The sequence below is a fragment of the Quercus robur genome, chromosome 8 (assembly GCF_932294415.1).
Source record: "Quercus robur chromosome 8, dhQueRobu3.1, whole genome shotgun sequence".
NCBI lineage: Eukaryota > Viridiplantae > Streptophyta > Magnoliopsida > Fagales > Fagaceae > Quercus > Quercus robur.
The window spans coordinates 48,542,338-48,555,463 of record NC_065541.1 but is presented as its reverse complement, the minus strand read 5'-3'; positions in this window follow the sequence as shown (position 1 = coordinate 48,555,463).

Here is a 13,126-nt window from a genome sequence, read left to right as displayed (position 1 = left end):
GTTCAAGCCCAAAACTCCACTAGAAAGAACACCCGTCCTTGCCAAGAGGCTAATTCATTTCCATTTCTGATACCTCCACCCTTCACCTTCCTCTTGCACACGTATCTAGCCCAATATCTGAGACAATTCATGTTAGCCCATTAATCACCACAATTAAAAAAAATAAAATAGTCTCTCTCATTTTCAATGTGGAATTAAACATTTTCACTAACTCCTCATCTTCCATATTCACTCTCACATATTTACATTTATGTTGTAACATTTATTCATTTTGATTATTTAATATTAAAATGCTCCAACAAAACATCGAATCAAGAACTGCATTCCTACCTTATTTGTCACCCTTTGGTGTATATGGCATCGTCTTTGAAGGAAAATTACCCAATATAAATGAGGTTATGCTAATCTCAACTGCTTTAACTCGCAAGTGCAATGTTGCTTTTATTGAAAATTTTACGAGTCAAGAACAAACAACAAAAGGAGACATCTAGCATCTTACTCCTGCCTGGCCTTACCAAGAGGATTGGCAATTGTTGTGTCAAGTTGAAATTTCCAGAAGTTTGATTAGAGGAAGAAGAGGTGCTTCCTTGATAGGTAAATCAAAGGAAGGAAGCCAGCTTGCCAGAAAAGCCTTTCTCACAGCATTCCAATATCCTAAGAAAACAAAGTTTGCTGCGATCTGTGAGGCGCTTCTCTACACAGCTCATCTGGGTCTTCAAAGAGTGGCGATCCTAACTAATAGTAAGGAAATCCAACTCTTTTGGAGGTCTAAGACTCACTGGCCTTGGTGGATTGAAACTTTATTAGAAGAGATATATATATAATGTTATTAAGCAATACTCTACTCTAGTTGTTTTTTTTAGAACTTCAGACTTTGAATTAGCTGAAAGCAGGAAACTTGCTAATTCAGCAAGACAGACTCCAAATTTTGTAATGTGATGTTATCTCTTTGCCTGGTATCAAAATAATAATAACTAGTCGCAAACCCGTGCTATGCACGGGAACCTACTTGTTTGTGTAATAGAATAAAATAATTATATAAAATTTTAAATTGATTATGAAACTATACGATTTCATGAATTTCTCCTGTTTCACTTCAATTTTTATTACGATTTGATAAAGAAGTCATTGTTTGAACGTGTAATATCTTGTGAAAAATCTACCAATTGGTTTCAGATATTAAAATTTTTGAAATGCCAAAAAATATTAAAGAATAAGAAGATTTATTGCCTAGAAAATTTTGAAACAAAAAAAAAAAAATATATATATATATATATATATGTGTGTGTGTGTGTGTGTGTGTGTGTGACTACACAATAGAGAAATACAAGAGAAAAATAGTTTATCTTTAAAAGAATATATAATTCATGGTATAACCGTTGACATCTGCTAAACATGTTCAGATATTGCAATAACTAACGCAAAAATGTAGATATTAAAACTTTCAAAATGCCAACAAATAAAATTAAAGAAATACGTGTATATATATATATATATATATGTATGTATATTTGATAGAAAATTATATTATTTAAAAAAAATTAAGTGATAGAATTAGAGTCCCAAATAAATTTATGAGTTTGAATAGCACCAGGACATAATGGTATGTACGAGTGTGGCATATGGTGATATATATATATATATATATATATATATATATATATATATATATATATAATTTTAGTTTTTTGTTGTTATCTAATATATAATAGCAAAAAATAAATTAACGCATAATCAAAAGATTTTGAAATAAAAAAATTATATTCTATAACGTAGAGTTCAAGAAGTTTGGTTGTAGGGTTTTTAAAAAATTAATTAACTTTTTTTTTTTTGGGTTTATTGCAATAAAGCCGATACTTATCCTTTTATTGCAGATTTTTTTTTTATTTTAAAATAATCATCTTTGTGGCATATGGTGATATATATTTAATTTTTTGTTGTTATCTAATATATAATAGCAAGAAATAAATTAACACATAATCAAAAGATTTTGAAATAAACAAATTATATTCTATAACGTAGGGTTCAAGAAGTTTGGTTGTAGGGTTTTTAAAAAATTAGTTAACTTTGTTTTTGGGTTTATTGCAATAAAGCAGATACTTATCCTTTTATTGCAGATTTAAAAAAATAAATAAATAATCTTTAGATTAAACTCAGCTTAAAATATCAAATTTTATCCAAAAAAAGAAAAAGAAAAAAAAGAAGATAAGTATCGGGTTTTGGAGAAAAAAATAGTGTTTTTAATTTTATTTTTTAAATATTGTGTTGTGCTGATATGGAAAATTGTGGTGCCAGTAGAGGCTAAGATTTTGAAATAAAAAAATTATATTCTATAACGTAAAGTTCAAGAAGTTTGGTTGTAGGGTTTTTAAAAAATTAATTAACTTTTTTTTTTGGGTTTATTGCAATAAAGCTGATACTTATCCTTTTATTGCAGATTTTTTTTTTTTTTAATAATCATCTTTGTGGCATATGGTGATATATATTCAATTTTTTGTTGTTATCTAATATATAATAGCAAAAAATAAATTAACGCATAATCAAAAGATTTTGAAATAAACAAATTATATTCTATAACGTAGGGTTCAAGAAGTTTGGTTGTAGGGTTTTTAAAAAATTAGTTAACTTTGTTTTTGGGTTTATTGCAATAAAGCAGATACTTATCCTTTTATTGCAGATTTAAAAAAAATAATAATAATCTTTAGATTAAACTCAGCTTAAAATATCAGATTTTATCCAAAAAAAGAAAAAGAAAAAAAAGAAGATAAGTATCGGGTTTTGGAGAGAAAAATAGTGTTTTTAATTTTATTTTTTAAATATTGTGTTGTGCTGACGTGGAAAATTGTGGTGCTTTATATATATATATATATAGATAATAAAAATAATGTAACTCGTGCTTATGCATGAAATGGAAAATTACAAATGGGGATTACTTGGCACTAAAATTTAAAAAAAACATTAAATTAGACACGTGGTACAAAATTATACTATAATTAGAAACTAATTTTGATTCAATTTGAATTCTAAAATATTAACTTCAGCATTATATATACACACACTTTTAACAAATTAACAAAATCCCAATTCAAACATGCTAAAAATGCACTATTTAGAGAAGTACAGGAATTTAGGGATGGCAATGGGGCGGGGCGGGGCCGAAGGATGAGATCTTCGCCCCCACCCCGTATGGATTTTTCTTGCCCCATCCCCGCCCCGCCCCGCATGACGGGGAAAATTTCTTACCCCATCCCCGCCCCTTAAGGCCCCGCAAAGACCCGCGAAGCCCCGCCCTACACCGTAAAACTTTATTTCTTGTTAATTTTCCCTACAACTATTACCATTTTTTCAAATAAAATGACATGTTTCAATAATAAAAATATACTTGAAATTAAAAATAAATTTATCCTATCAAATCAAACTAATTTTTAGCAAAAACTAAATAATATTATCTAAATGTTTAACAAGACAATATCACAACAAAAATCTCATAACATGATAAAATAAAATTTTAACAAGCTTAAAGAAAAAGTGTTGTTAAGCAGCCAAATGCCCACACAAAATTACAAAAACAATGACACAGACACATATTTAGAGCCACAAACCCGTAACTCATTAAAAAAAATTATATTATGTTCATGATGAAAAGTAAGTTGAGAAAGACCGTATGAATCATGAATGAAATCATCAATTCAATAGTATATAAATTTGTTTCCAATAAAGACAAAAAAAAAAAAAAAAAAGAAAAAAAAAAAAGAAGAAGTTAAAATCGGTACCTTATTTCCAACTTTGCTAGAGAGAAAAAAGAGGTAGAGCCACGTTAGGTAGAATAAAATAAGCTGATGATATTTTTGTTTAAATAGTAGGGTTTTAGGGTACAATAATATTACAATTTAACCCTTATTAATGCGAGGCGGGGCGGGGATGGGGCGGGGCGGGGTGGGTCTAAAAAGTGTAAACCCATCCCCGCCCCGCCCCGTGGTGTGGGTCTAAAATCTCGCCCCATCCCCGCCCCACCACCTTTGCGGGGCGGGGAAAACCCACACGGGGCGAAGCGGGGAGGGGCGGGTCAAGCGGGGCGGGGAAAAATTGCCATCCCTACAGGAATTTAGAGAAGCAAATCCCTTGTTTGAAACAATTATATCTATCACACTTTGGAGTCTGAAAATATCTAAACAAAATAAACAGAAACATCCTACGAAAGCTAAAAGGAGTGGCTCTGCAATTATAATTCAGCAAACCGATATGGGGCATATTAGGATTGAATTGTGCTAACCTTGCCATCAGGATTGAATTTTGGTACTGCAAGCAGATAGTTAGAACAAGACAAAATGGCATTTTATTGGAACAAAGTGGGGACTCTTTACTTCTCTTCTCCCCTAAATGCTTTAGATAGAAAGATACAAACATTATGTTCATTGAAATATACGAATGGGACATGCAACCGTTTGTTGTATCCCCAAGAGCATGCACATGGAAGCCATGAAGTGCAGGTATAAAGACCATAAATATTTCCCGTTGCTGTAGCTAGGCCTGAAAGTTTTTGAAATGAAAATTATCACTTTAAATAAGAAAATAGAAATTTACATTTCCTTAATAAAATAACAGCAATTTCAAGTTACCATCTCCTTCTTGGGTGAAGTAGATAATGCCAGACAGCCTTAATTCTGCAACTAATTCTAGATTCATTTAGAGACACAACATCGTGTGAATCAAATTTTACTATAGAGTAATTTTGCTACGAAAAAGGAAGAAAAAAAAATCCAACTCAGATTCTACATTTGATTTTTGATTTTTTTTTCCATCAAAATGAGGTCTAAACGTTGATTGCGTGCATTGACAATCACGTCTAATTTAATGGTAGGCTTTGTACTTTGTGGTTCCACCATGAGAGGATGATTTAGAATCCAAGAATGACATTGTTGCAGCAACATATTTGGCTTCAACACAGAAAAACAAACAGAATCAACAAATAGAATCCCAAACATTGGACCCAAACTTTGCCCCATAATATAAATATAAAATTTTGAGGGACATTAGACTTGTCTTCTTCTTCTTCTTCTTCTTCTTCTTCTTCTTCTTTTTTTTTTTTTTTGAGAACTGGAAATTTCTTTCATTGAAAAATGAAACTGAAAACTAATTACATCAAATCCTTTTGAACAACGTCTACAATAGATAAGGGAGTTGCCCCCAACCAAACGTTTTAAGAACCGTGTATTAAGACCTTTCACGCCAATATATGTACTGCGTGGTTTGCTTCATGCTTGACATTGCAGCCAACCTAGCATCTTCATTGACATGGCCCAGTAAGGATGAATTCTCTGTAGGATTCTGAAGAGCTGTAACTACCTGCAGAGAATCGCTCTCAATAATAGCTTTTGTGAAACTTGTTTCTATAGTAAAGAGAATACCCCTTCTCAGTGAGAAGTTCTCACCACCAGAGTTTCAATTGTTTCTACATCTTAACCAGAGCTTTGACAGAAGGCCAGCCTGACGGTGGTGCAATTCAGATCTCTCTCTCTCTGCGTTATGGACCTTCTCTCCCACTCTATCTCTCGTTTTTTTTTTTTTTGGAACCAGGGCCTCTTAAACAGTACCGGCCAATCAACAGTAATATTTTAATTTTTTTTTTATTGTTTTCAATTTCCAACCAAATAAACAGTATTCAAACAGATCTGAAGTACATTTTATCCCTCTAAAAATTGTCATGTGTTGCCATCCTAATGGCTGGATGCATTGTACTTAAGCCAAGTTTTTATTGTAGTCTTTTTGGTTTTCGCGTTTAATAGCAAAATTAAGAAAATTTAATTGATACAATAACTCACTTAGTATAAAAATTCAAAAACTTATATGAGACGTGGTACAAAATTTAAAATTCAATTAAGAATCTAATGGGACTTTCTTTGAACTTTGTGCATTAATATAAATATATATAGATGACACCAACCTAATAAAAAAAATGTATTCAGTACTTAAACATAAAAATAATAATACAATTACAAAAATTGATGGATTGTAATTCGCCAAAATATAAATGTGGCAACGTAAGGGCTGATAATTTTTTTTTTAATAAAATAACATTATGATGGATTATCATTTGCAACCATTAAAGTATTTTACAATTTCAATGTTCCCCCTGACTATAAAAACGTGTGGAAGGTACTGAAGTTACTTTAGTGTGGGTTTGAACACAAATCCGCTAATGTGATTGAAAATACTAACAGAGTGGATAAAATACTTAGTAAGAAAAGTTAGAGTTAAATAGAGGATATTCTCACTTTTTAATCTGAAGGGGGATATAACAACTACCCTATACTTAAGGAGGGGAAAGTGCAATTTGCTTCACAAAATTTAGTTGAATTTAATTGAAAAACCTATAATACAATACCTAAGAAACCTAAATTTTACCCCAATCTAATACTATTTGTCAATGACTAATGAAGGGTACGAAACTATAATCATCAATCAACCCTAAGAGTGTGTTTGTTTTGAGGTGAAATAGAGTGTATAGAAATCTTTGAAGAAAAAATGGGAATGAAAGCTTTTTTGGTGAGTATTTCGTTGGAGGGAGGGGAGGGAAAAAAATTAGTGGGGCTCAAGTGTTTTCTCCCCGGGCCCACCAAAATGTTCTCTCCAAAATGAAGAGGAAACTAAGTGGGAGGAATTTGATAGGTAAATGATGAAAATGTCCATGTACACTTACACATGGGCTTGTCCAATCCGTTGCTCTTTTTTTTTTTTTTTTTGGTGTGATCTATACGTCGCCTTTTTTTTTTTTTTTTTTTTTTCTTTTCTTATAGTTTGGATGTTGCCTCTTACTTTTTCTTTTTCTTTTTTTATTCTTCTGGTTTGGACGTTGCCTCTTACTTATTCTTCTTTTTCCTTTTGATTTCCTGGGTAGGCTTCTTACTTCTTTTTCTTTTTCCTTTTGATTTCCTGGGCAAGCTCCGTCTAGTTGCTCTTCTTTTTTTTCTTTTTTCTCTTTTGCTTTCTTTTGTGATTTTTTGTTTTTGTTTTTTGTTTAGACGTGATTTTTTTTTCTAGATATGATTTTTATTTCCTAATAAATTTGGGTGATTACTTTTTTTTTGTCACTTTTTTTTGTTTTAATAGGCATCATTTTTTAACAAGGATATATGAGTAAACTTATACATATACAAACACATTTTTTCCATCCCTCCACTTTTCCACTCCCAACCAAACAAAAATTGGGGAAATTAAAATCTTTTCTATCCTCTCACTTTTCCACTCTCCCACCATTTTCTATCCTCTCACTTTTCCACTCTTCCAACCAAACGGACTCTAAAGGGTTTGTTTAATAGTAGACCTGGTAAAATTGGATCCAGATCTATTAGCTTGACCCAAATCCAATAATTTTTTACTCAAACTAAAAACAGGTTGACCCGTACCAAACCTTTTTTTTTTTCCTTTTAGGTCGAGTTAGGCTAACCTGTCTAACCTGCGACCCAACCCCTTTTTTAAAACTTTTTTTTTAAATTTAAATCAAACTAGACAAAGTTAGCAAATCATTCCAAATGCTAAACCATGTAAATGTAACATGACATCAATCATTCCATATGTAATGACTACATTGAATCAAATAGTGGCCACCATAAAGTTTTCTTTCTACTTTGACTACGGGTCAACAAGATTTAGAGAAATTGAGCTTACAATATAAACTCAATATGGTAAACTTAGACTGAAACAACATTTTTACATCCTTTGATATGATAAAAGACTCAAAGCATTGGTTTGAACCTCAAATTTCCAATAAAACTCATAAGATTTGTAGGGGCTTTTTTTGCGTATTGTGCGTTGGGCTGGGCTGCCTCCTGCGGTAATGGGCCCGAATGTTTCTGAGTAAGGGAGTTGGGGCCGGTCCAATTTTAACTCAACTTGGGCCAGTTTGTGCACAAACTATGCCTCGTCTGCCAGGAGTAGGCTTACGGCAAGCAAAACTGTTTCAGATGAGTTACGGCAGACAGATATAATAATAATAGCAAAACAGAGTATTCTGACTATTTAACAAAAATGGCCAAGTAATCCCTACTTATAAAACATGATTACAGTCATGATAATGTCATTTACAGAGAAAGTAAAGGAGAAAGAAAATAATATGAACTAATCAAGAACGGGCATAAATCAAGTTTTAAGTTTGGTCCGCTGAAGCAAAACCAAAGAGGGGAGAACGCCTCCTCTCAATGCAAATAATCTCCCAGGAAAAGATCCTACCGTGGGGATTAATGGCTTTGAGGGAGTCAGACTTGAATGGTTATTGCCCAAAAGGAATCCTTGTTACGTTTTGGAAGAGAGCAGGATTTGAAGGGGGAGAGAGGGAAACCGACCTACTGGTGCATGCCCATTGTATTATCTCTCTTTTTTCCTCAATTTCCTCTATTCTTTCCTCTATTTTTCTCTCTTATCTTTTTCTTTTCTTTCTCTTGTTTTCTTTTACTCTGTTTTTCTTTTACTCCGTGAATGCCCTCTGTTTTTCGATCCTGTTTTCAGGGCATGGCAAGGGCCCTTTTATAGTGCCTGCCGTGGCCAATGTTTTGCCACTTTGCCCCTTAACCGCTTTTGTCTAGTCTAGGCGTACTTGCCGACCACCAAAGGGTTCGTCTGTGTGTCTCACCTTTGCCAGGCAACGGCAGGTTTGTTTCATTCGTCAGTCCACCGTAGCACTCTTACCTGCCACAGCATAAATGCTTTCTCTCTCTTTTCCTCAAGGCATGCACCTAACGGTTCCCCCCTTAACCTTGCCTCTTTTGGGTGGTTTGTCATCCCAGCAAGACGTACCTCCCAAAAGGGCTTGGGCAGGAGCCGCAAAATAGGTCTTTTCCCCTCTCCCCACCACCAAACCATACCCCCTTTACCTCTTACCTCTGACCCATGGCCCCACCACGTCCCATATTGGTTGGGTATAGGCTGGTGGTGCCTAGGCCTTGTGCGTGCTTTCCTTTCAGATATGTCCAAAAGTCTGCCTGCTGCTCATGCGTTTGCCGTAATCTGGAGACTCTCCGTCCGTGTTTTCTGGCCTTTTATGTGGGCTTTTCTTTGTTTTCCCGCTCCATTCAAGAGCTGGACTTTGTCTGATGATGGGTCTTTCATTTCTTTGGCCCACTCTTGGTTTTCTTTATTTCTTACAATGTTGTACTGTTATTCTTGCCGTAATAACTTAATCCTGCTGGGCCTCTTTTGGGCCAGCCGTTTATTCCTTCTTTTAGTGGCTTGTCATGGCCACTATTTTGCTTTTACTTATGGGCTCCTATGTCCCTTTGGGCTTTCCTTTGGGCATCCACGGCCTGTTTGCTTTCTTTGGGCTTCCCCGGCCTGTTTGCTAATTCCACACTCCCATGGGCTTTTTACTAATTTCATTGGGCTTCCCTGGCCCAATAACCTTATTCTCATCCTTGGGATTCATAGGCCTGCCATAAACCCCTTACTCTTTTAGTTTGCATTGTCTTGGGCCTGCGGCGGCCCTTTCTCGCTTTTCTACCTCATACACTGCCCATGGGATGCTATTTCTTTCTTTTCGGGCTTCTTTGAGCCCACTTGCCTCTTCAAGACTCATTTGTTTATTTGTTGGGCCTGTGATCCATTATTCCTGCCGCTTGGGCCTAATGGTTTTTTGCTATCTATTTTGTCAATTCCTTGTTGCCCTTATTATTGGACTTTCTTTCTATCTGCCTGGGCTCTTACAAATGGCCCTCAACAAGATTTTTGCATTGTCAGCCTCATCTGTTGCAAGTAAGCCAACATCTTTTTCATTGTTTCCAATTTGAACAAATTTTATATCTTAGAGGATGAGACTCAAAGGAATGAGTATGTCGCGCGAGAATGCCACCAAATTTATGGGCACCTAATTTCTATTTTTAATTTTATGGTTTTTTTAATGTAAGAAATCTTTAAAAAATCAAAACTATTTTGTTTTTGCCTTTTTAGGTACTCAATGACAAATCACCTAACTTTTATGATGATAATATCGTTAGCGAACATTGAATTGTGTAAGCTTAAGAATCTATGTATTATTTAACTTTTTATTTTTTACTATTTTTTTTTTTTGACATTTAGCATTTTTCTTGTTCATTTATTATTATTATTTATTTTTGCATGTGAAAAAAATATGAGTCAACCCATAACGCAGTCAACTCAATTTGCTTGCAACTTGTTTAGGATGACCCATTTTGATCTAAACTCTATTAACCCGACCCAATTGTGAGGTCTCTCTAATAATTTTCAAGCATTAAGTGACCCATAATATCATGAATTTAAGTCTTTTATGCAATAATCTAGGATCAACTTAAGTGATTTTTCCTTTAATTTATTATATACCCGATGTGTATAAGACAAAAAACTATACAAAAAATTAACTCAACCAGTAAAGTCTCTGATGATTGAATAAGATATCTGAAGTTCAATCTCTGCCTACACAAAAAATTATTGGTGTCTTGATTTGACAATAAAAAGTATGATCATCGGAAGAGGATGTCATAGGTTGAAATTTATCCAAAAAAAAAACTACACTTAATTAGATTCGATTAGATGCTCTATCAACACCCACATATTATTAAAAAATAAAAATAAAAAGTTAATCAAATAGAAGTTAAGGGCACCAACCAAAATTGTATGCCATATCTCATAGTCGCTCAGCCATAGTGGTAGGTTGTATGTCTATGTTCTATGTTACATATTTTGTTCACAATTGATGTCCATTCCATAAAGAGGAAGAGTGTTGCAAAGGTTGAAGATCAACATATAATTTAGAGTTTATTTGGGAATAACTTATTTAGTTGAAATTAAAATTTTTTTACTAAATATTGTAAATAAAGCTAAATGGTAATTGAAATAGTATAGTGGAATCCATAAATAGTACCAAAAAGTACTAGACGTATGAATAACAGTAAAAATAAATTAGATAGTAAAAAATTTACTTTTTTTTTTTCAACTTTTCTCCGTACACAACCTTAGTCATCTATATATATATATAAAACCAAAGCTTTTGAAGCTTCCACAATTTTCTACATCAACATTAATTAAATTTAAAAAAAAAACATTAATTAAATTATAAAAAAAACATTAATTAAATTATAAAAAATAACAATAAGAAGCCCAAAATATTTTTCCAAAATCATAAAAAGCAAACCCGATACCCAGTACCCACAAACCCTACGCTGATTCCTCTCTCTCTCTCTCTCTCTCTCTCTCTCTCTTTCTCTACCTTTCTCCCCAAAACCCAACTCTGAATTTCAATCCCAAACGCCATCGGTCTTTATCTCTCACCTTTCTCTGAATCTAACCAGGGTTGTTGACATCGCCACCGTTGAAGGCGAAAGTGGCCTCCACAATTGCCTCCTAGCCCGTCCATTAGTCCGACCCAGCCGATTGAGCCGTCCTTCAGAAAACCCGATCGTTGCTTTGTGGTGTGCTTCTTTCCTTTTTCTCTTTCCTCTTAATTGATTTTTTGTTTTTTGCAGAGTTTCTACATCTTCTTCTTCCTTTGTTGTCAGAGTTATACCAAAGAAGAATCATTAAAATCCTGGTATTGAATTGTTTTTTAATGCAATTTTTATTGGATTTTTATTTTCCTAGGATTCTTTAATTTGGTTTTGATTCTGGGTTTGTTTTGGTTTGATGTATGGTATTTTTTGTTGTATTTATCTTACATTGGTTTTCCTTTTCTATAATTTATTATACAGGCATTGTAAACATAAGTTAGTTTTGTACATTATGAAACAGTAAACAAGTTTAATGGGTAATATAATCTTTCGGTTTTTTATATGCTAGACTGTGGAATGTTATGTTGGGGCTACTGCTATTTTGCATTTTGTGGCGAATTTATTTCTGTTTTGAAGGTTTGGGTAGGTTAGTCTCAAGAAATTCTTTCTCTATGATTTTCTCTAAATCTTATTTTTTGAGTTTCAGTTTCAGGTAATGATGATGATGCCAATTACTCAGTCCCAATGCCAACTGAATCCTAGCAGAGGTGTGGTTGCCTTTTTGGTTGTCACCGTTGGCATCAGGTCTATCTCTATCTCTCTTTTTCTAATTTTGGATTGTTTAATAAATAATGGAAACCCGTAGTTCTAACAGTTCTTCACTGCATGAGAAGAGAAAAGAGGCCAACCCCATCATCCTCAAAGTGTTTGACAAAATGCCTGGCTTGGAGGCATGGGTTATAAAGATAGCTTTTGACCTTAACATAGTCCAAGTTTGTTTTGGATTGTGTTTATCAGTGAATAACTAATGGACTAAGAAAGCTTAGTTATAATCTATAATCAATTCAATTTAGTAGATTCTTTTATAATTCTCAAATATAAAATTGTTTGCTTATTGTCTTCCTTGATTTTGTACCAACCTTATATCATGGTTTAGATTGATTTTATTAGGTATGCATTTATTTGTTTAATTGATTGAAAAAAAAAATTAAAAGTCTTTGTTTCTCAATAATTTATAAGATCCTTCTATAGTGGTGGCTATTTCAAGAGATGCTTTAAGTTCAAATCAATATGTGTCAAATTACCTAGCCAAAGCATCCGACAACTATAATTATGAAAAACAATAACTCAGCCCTCAAAAAATGTTTGAATTTTGGCAGTGTTTAAATTTTCAATGTAGATTTAACAATGTTTCTTTCTCATTGTAATTTGTGATATATGTTAATGATGATTTTAGGGTCCTCCAACTCATGAAAGTATGCAAGATTTATGTTTCTTTCTCATTGTGTTTCTTCCAACCCAGATGGATACAAGAAGAGAGAAGTTTTGATGCTAAGGTTGACAGTCATAAGTGGAGAGATTCCTAATCCAATTAAGTTTCCAATATATATTCTCTTTGGATCTGCTGATTTTTCATACTTTACATTGTTTTTGGGCAGTACTGGTAACTGGTAAGTTCAAAATGCTCATTTTCTTTTGTAGTAGCTTTAATCTTGTGCTTTCTCTGTCATATGTCTCTTCTGTTGTTGACCATTTAGCGAGGCCATTTATAAGTGAAATGAACCTTCTGTGTATTCTTGCATTGTCATCACTATGTTAGTTCTATTTTTTTTAGTGTATTACATCAATGTTGGTGTGTATCATATTTCTATGTTTCTTATTTTACTCATTGATTGTTTAGTGAAATATGATAC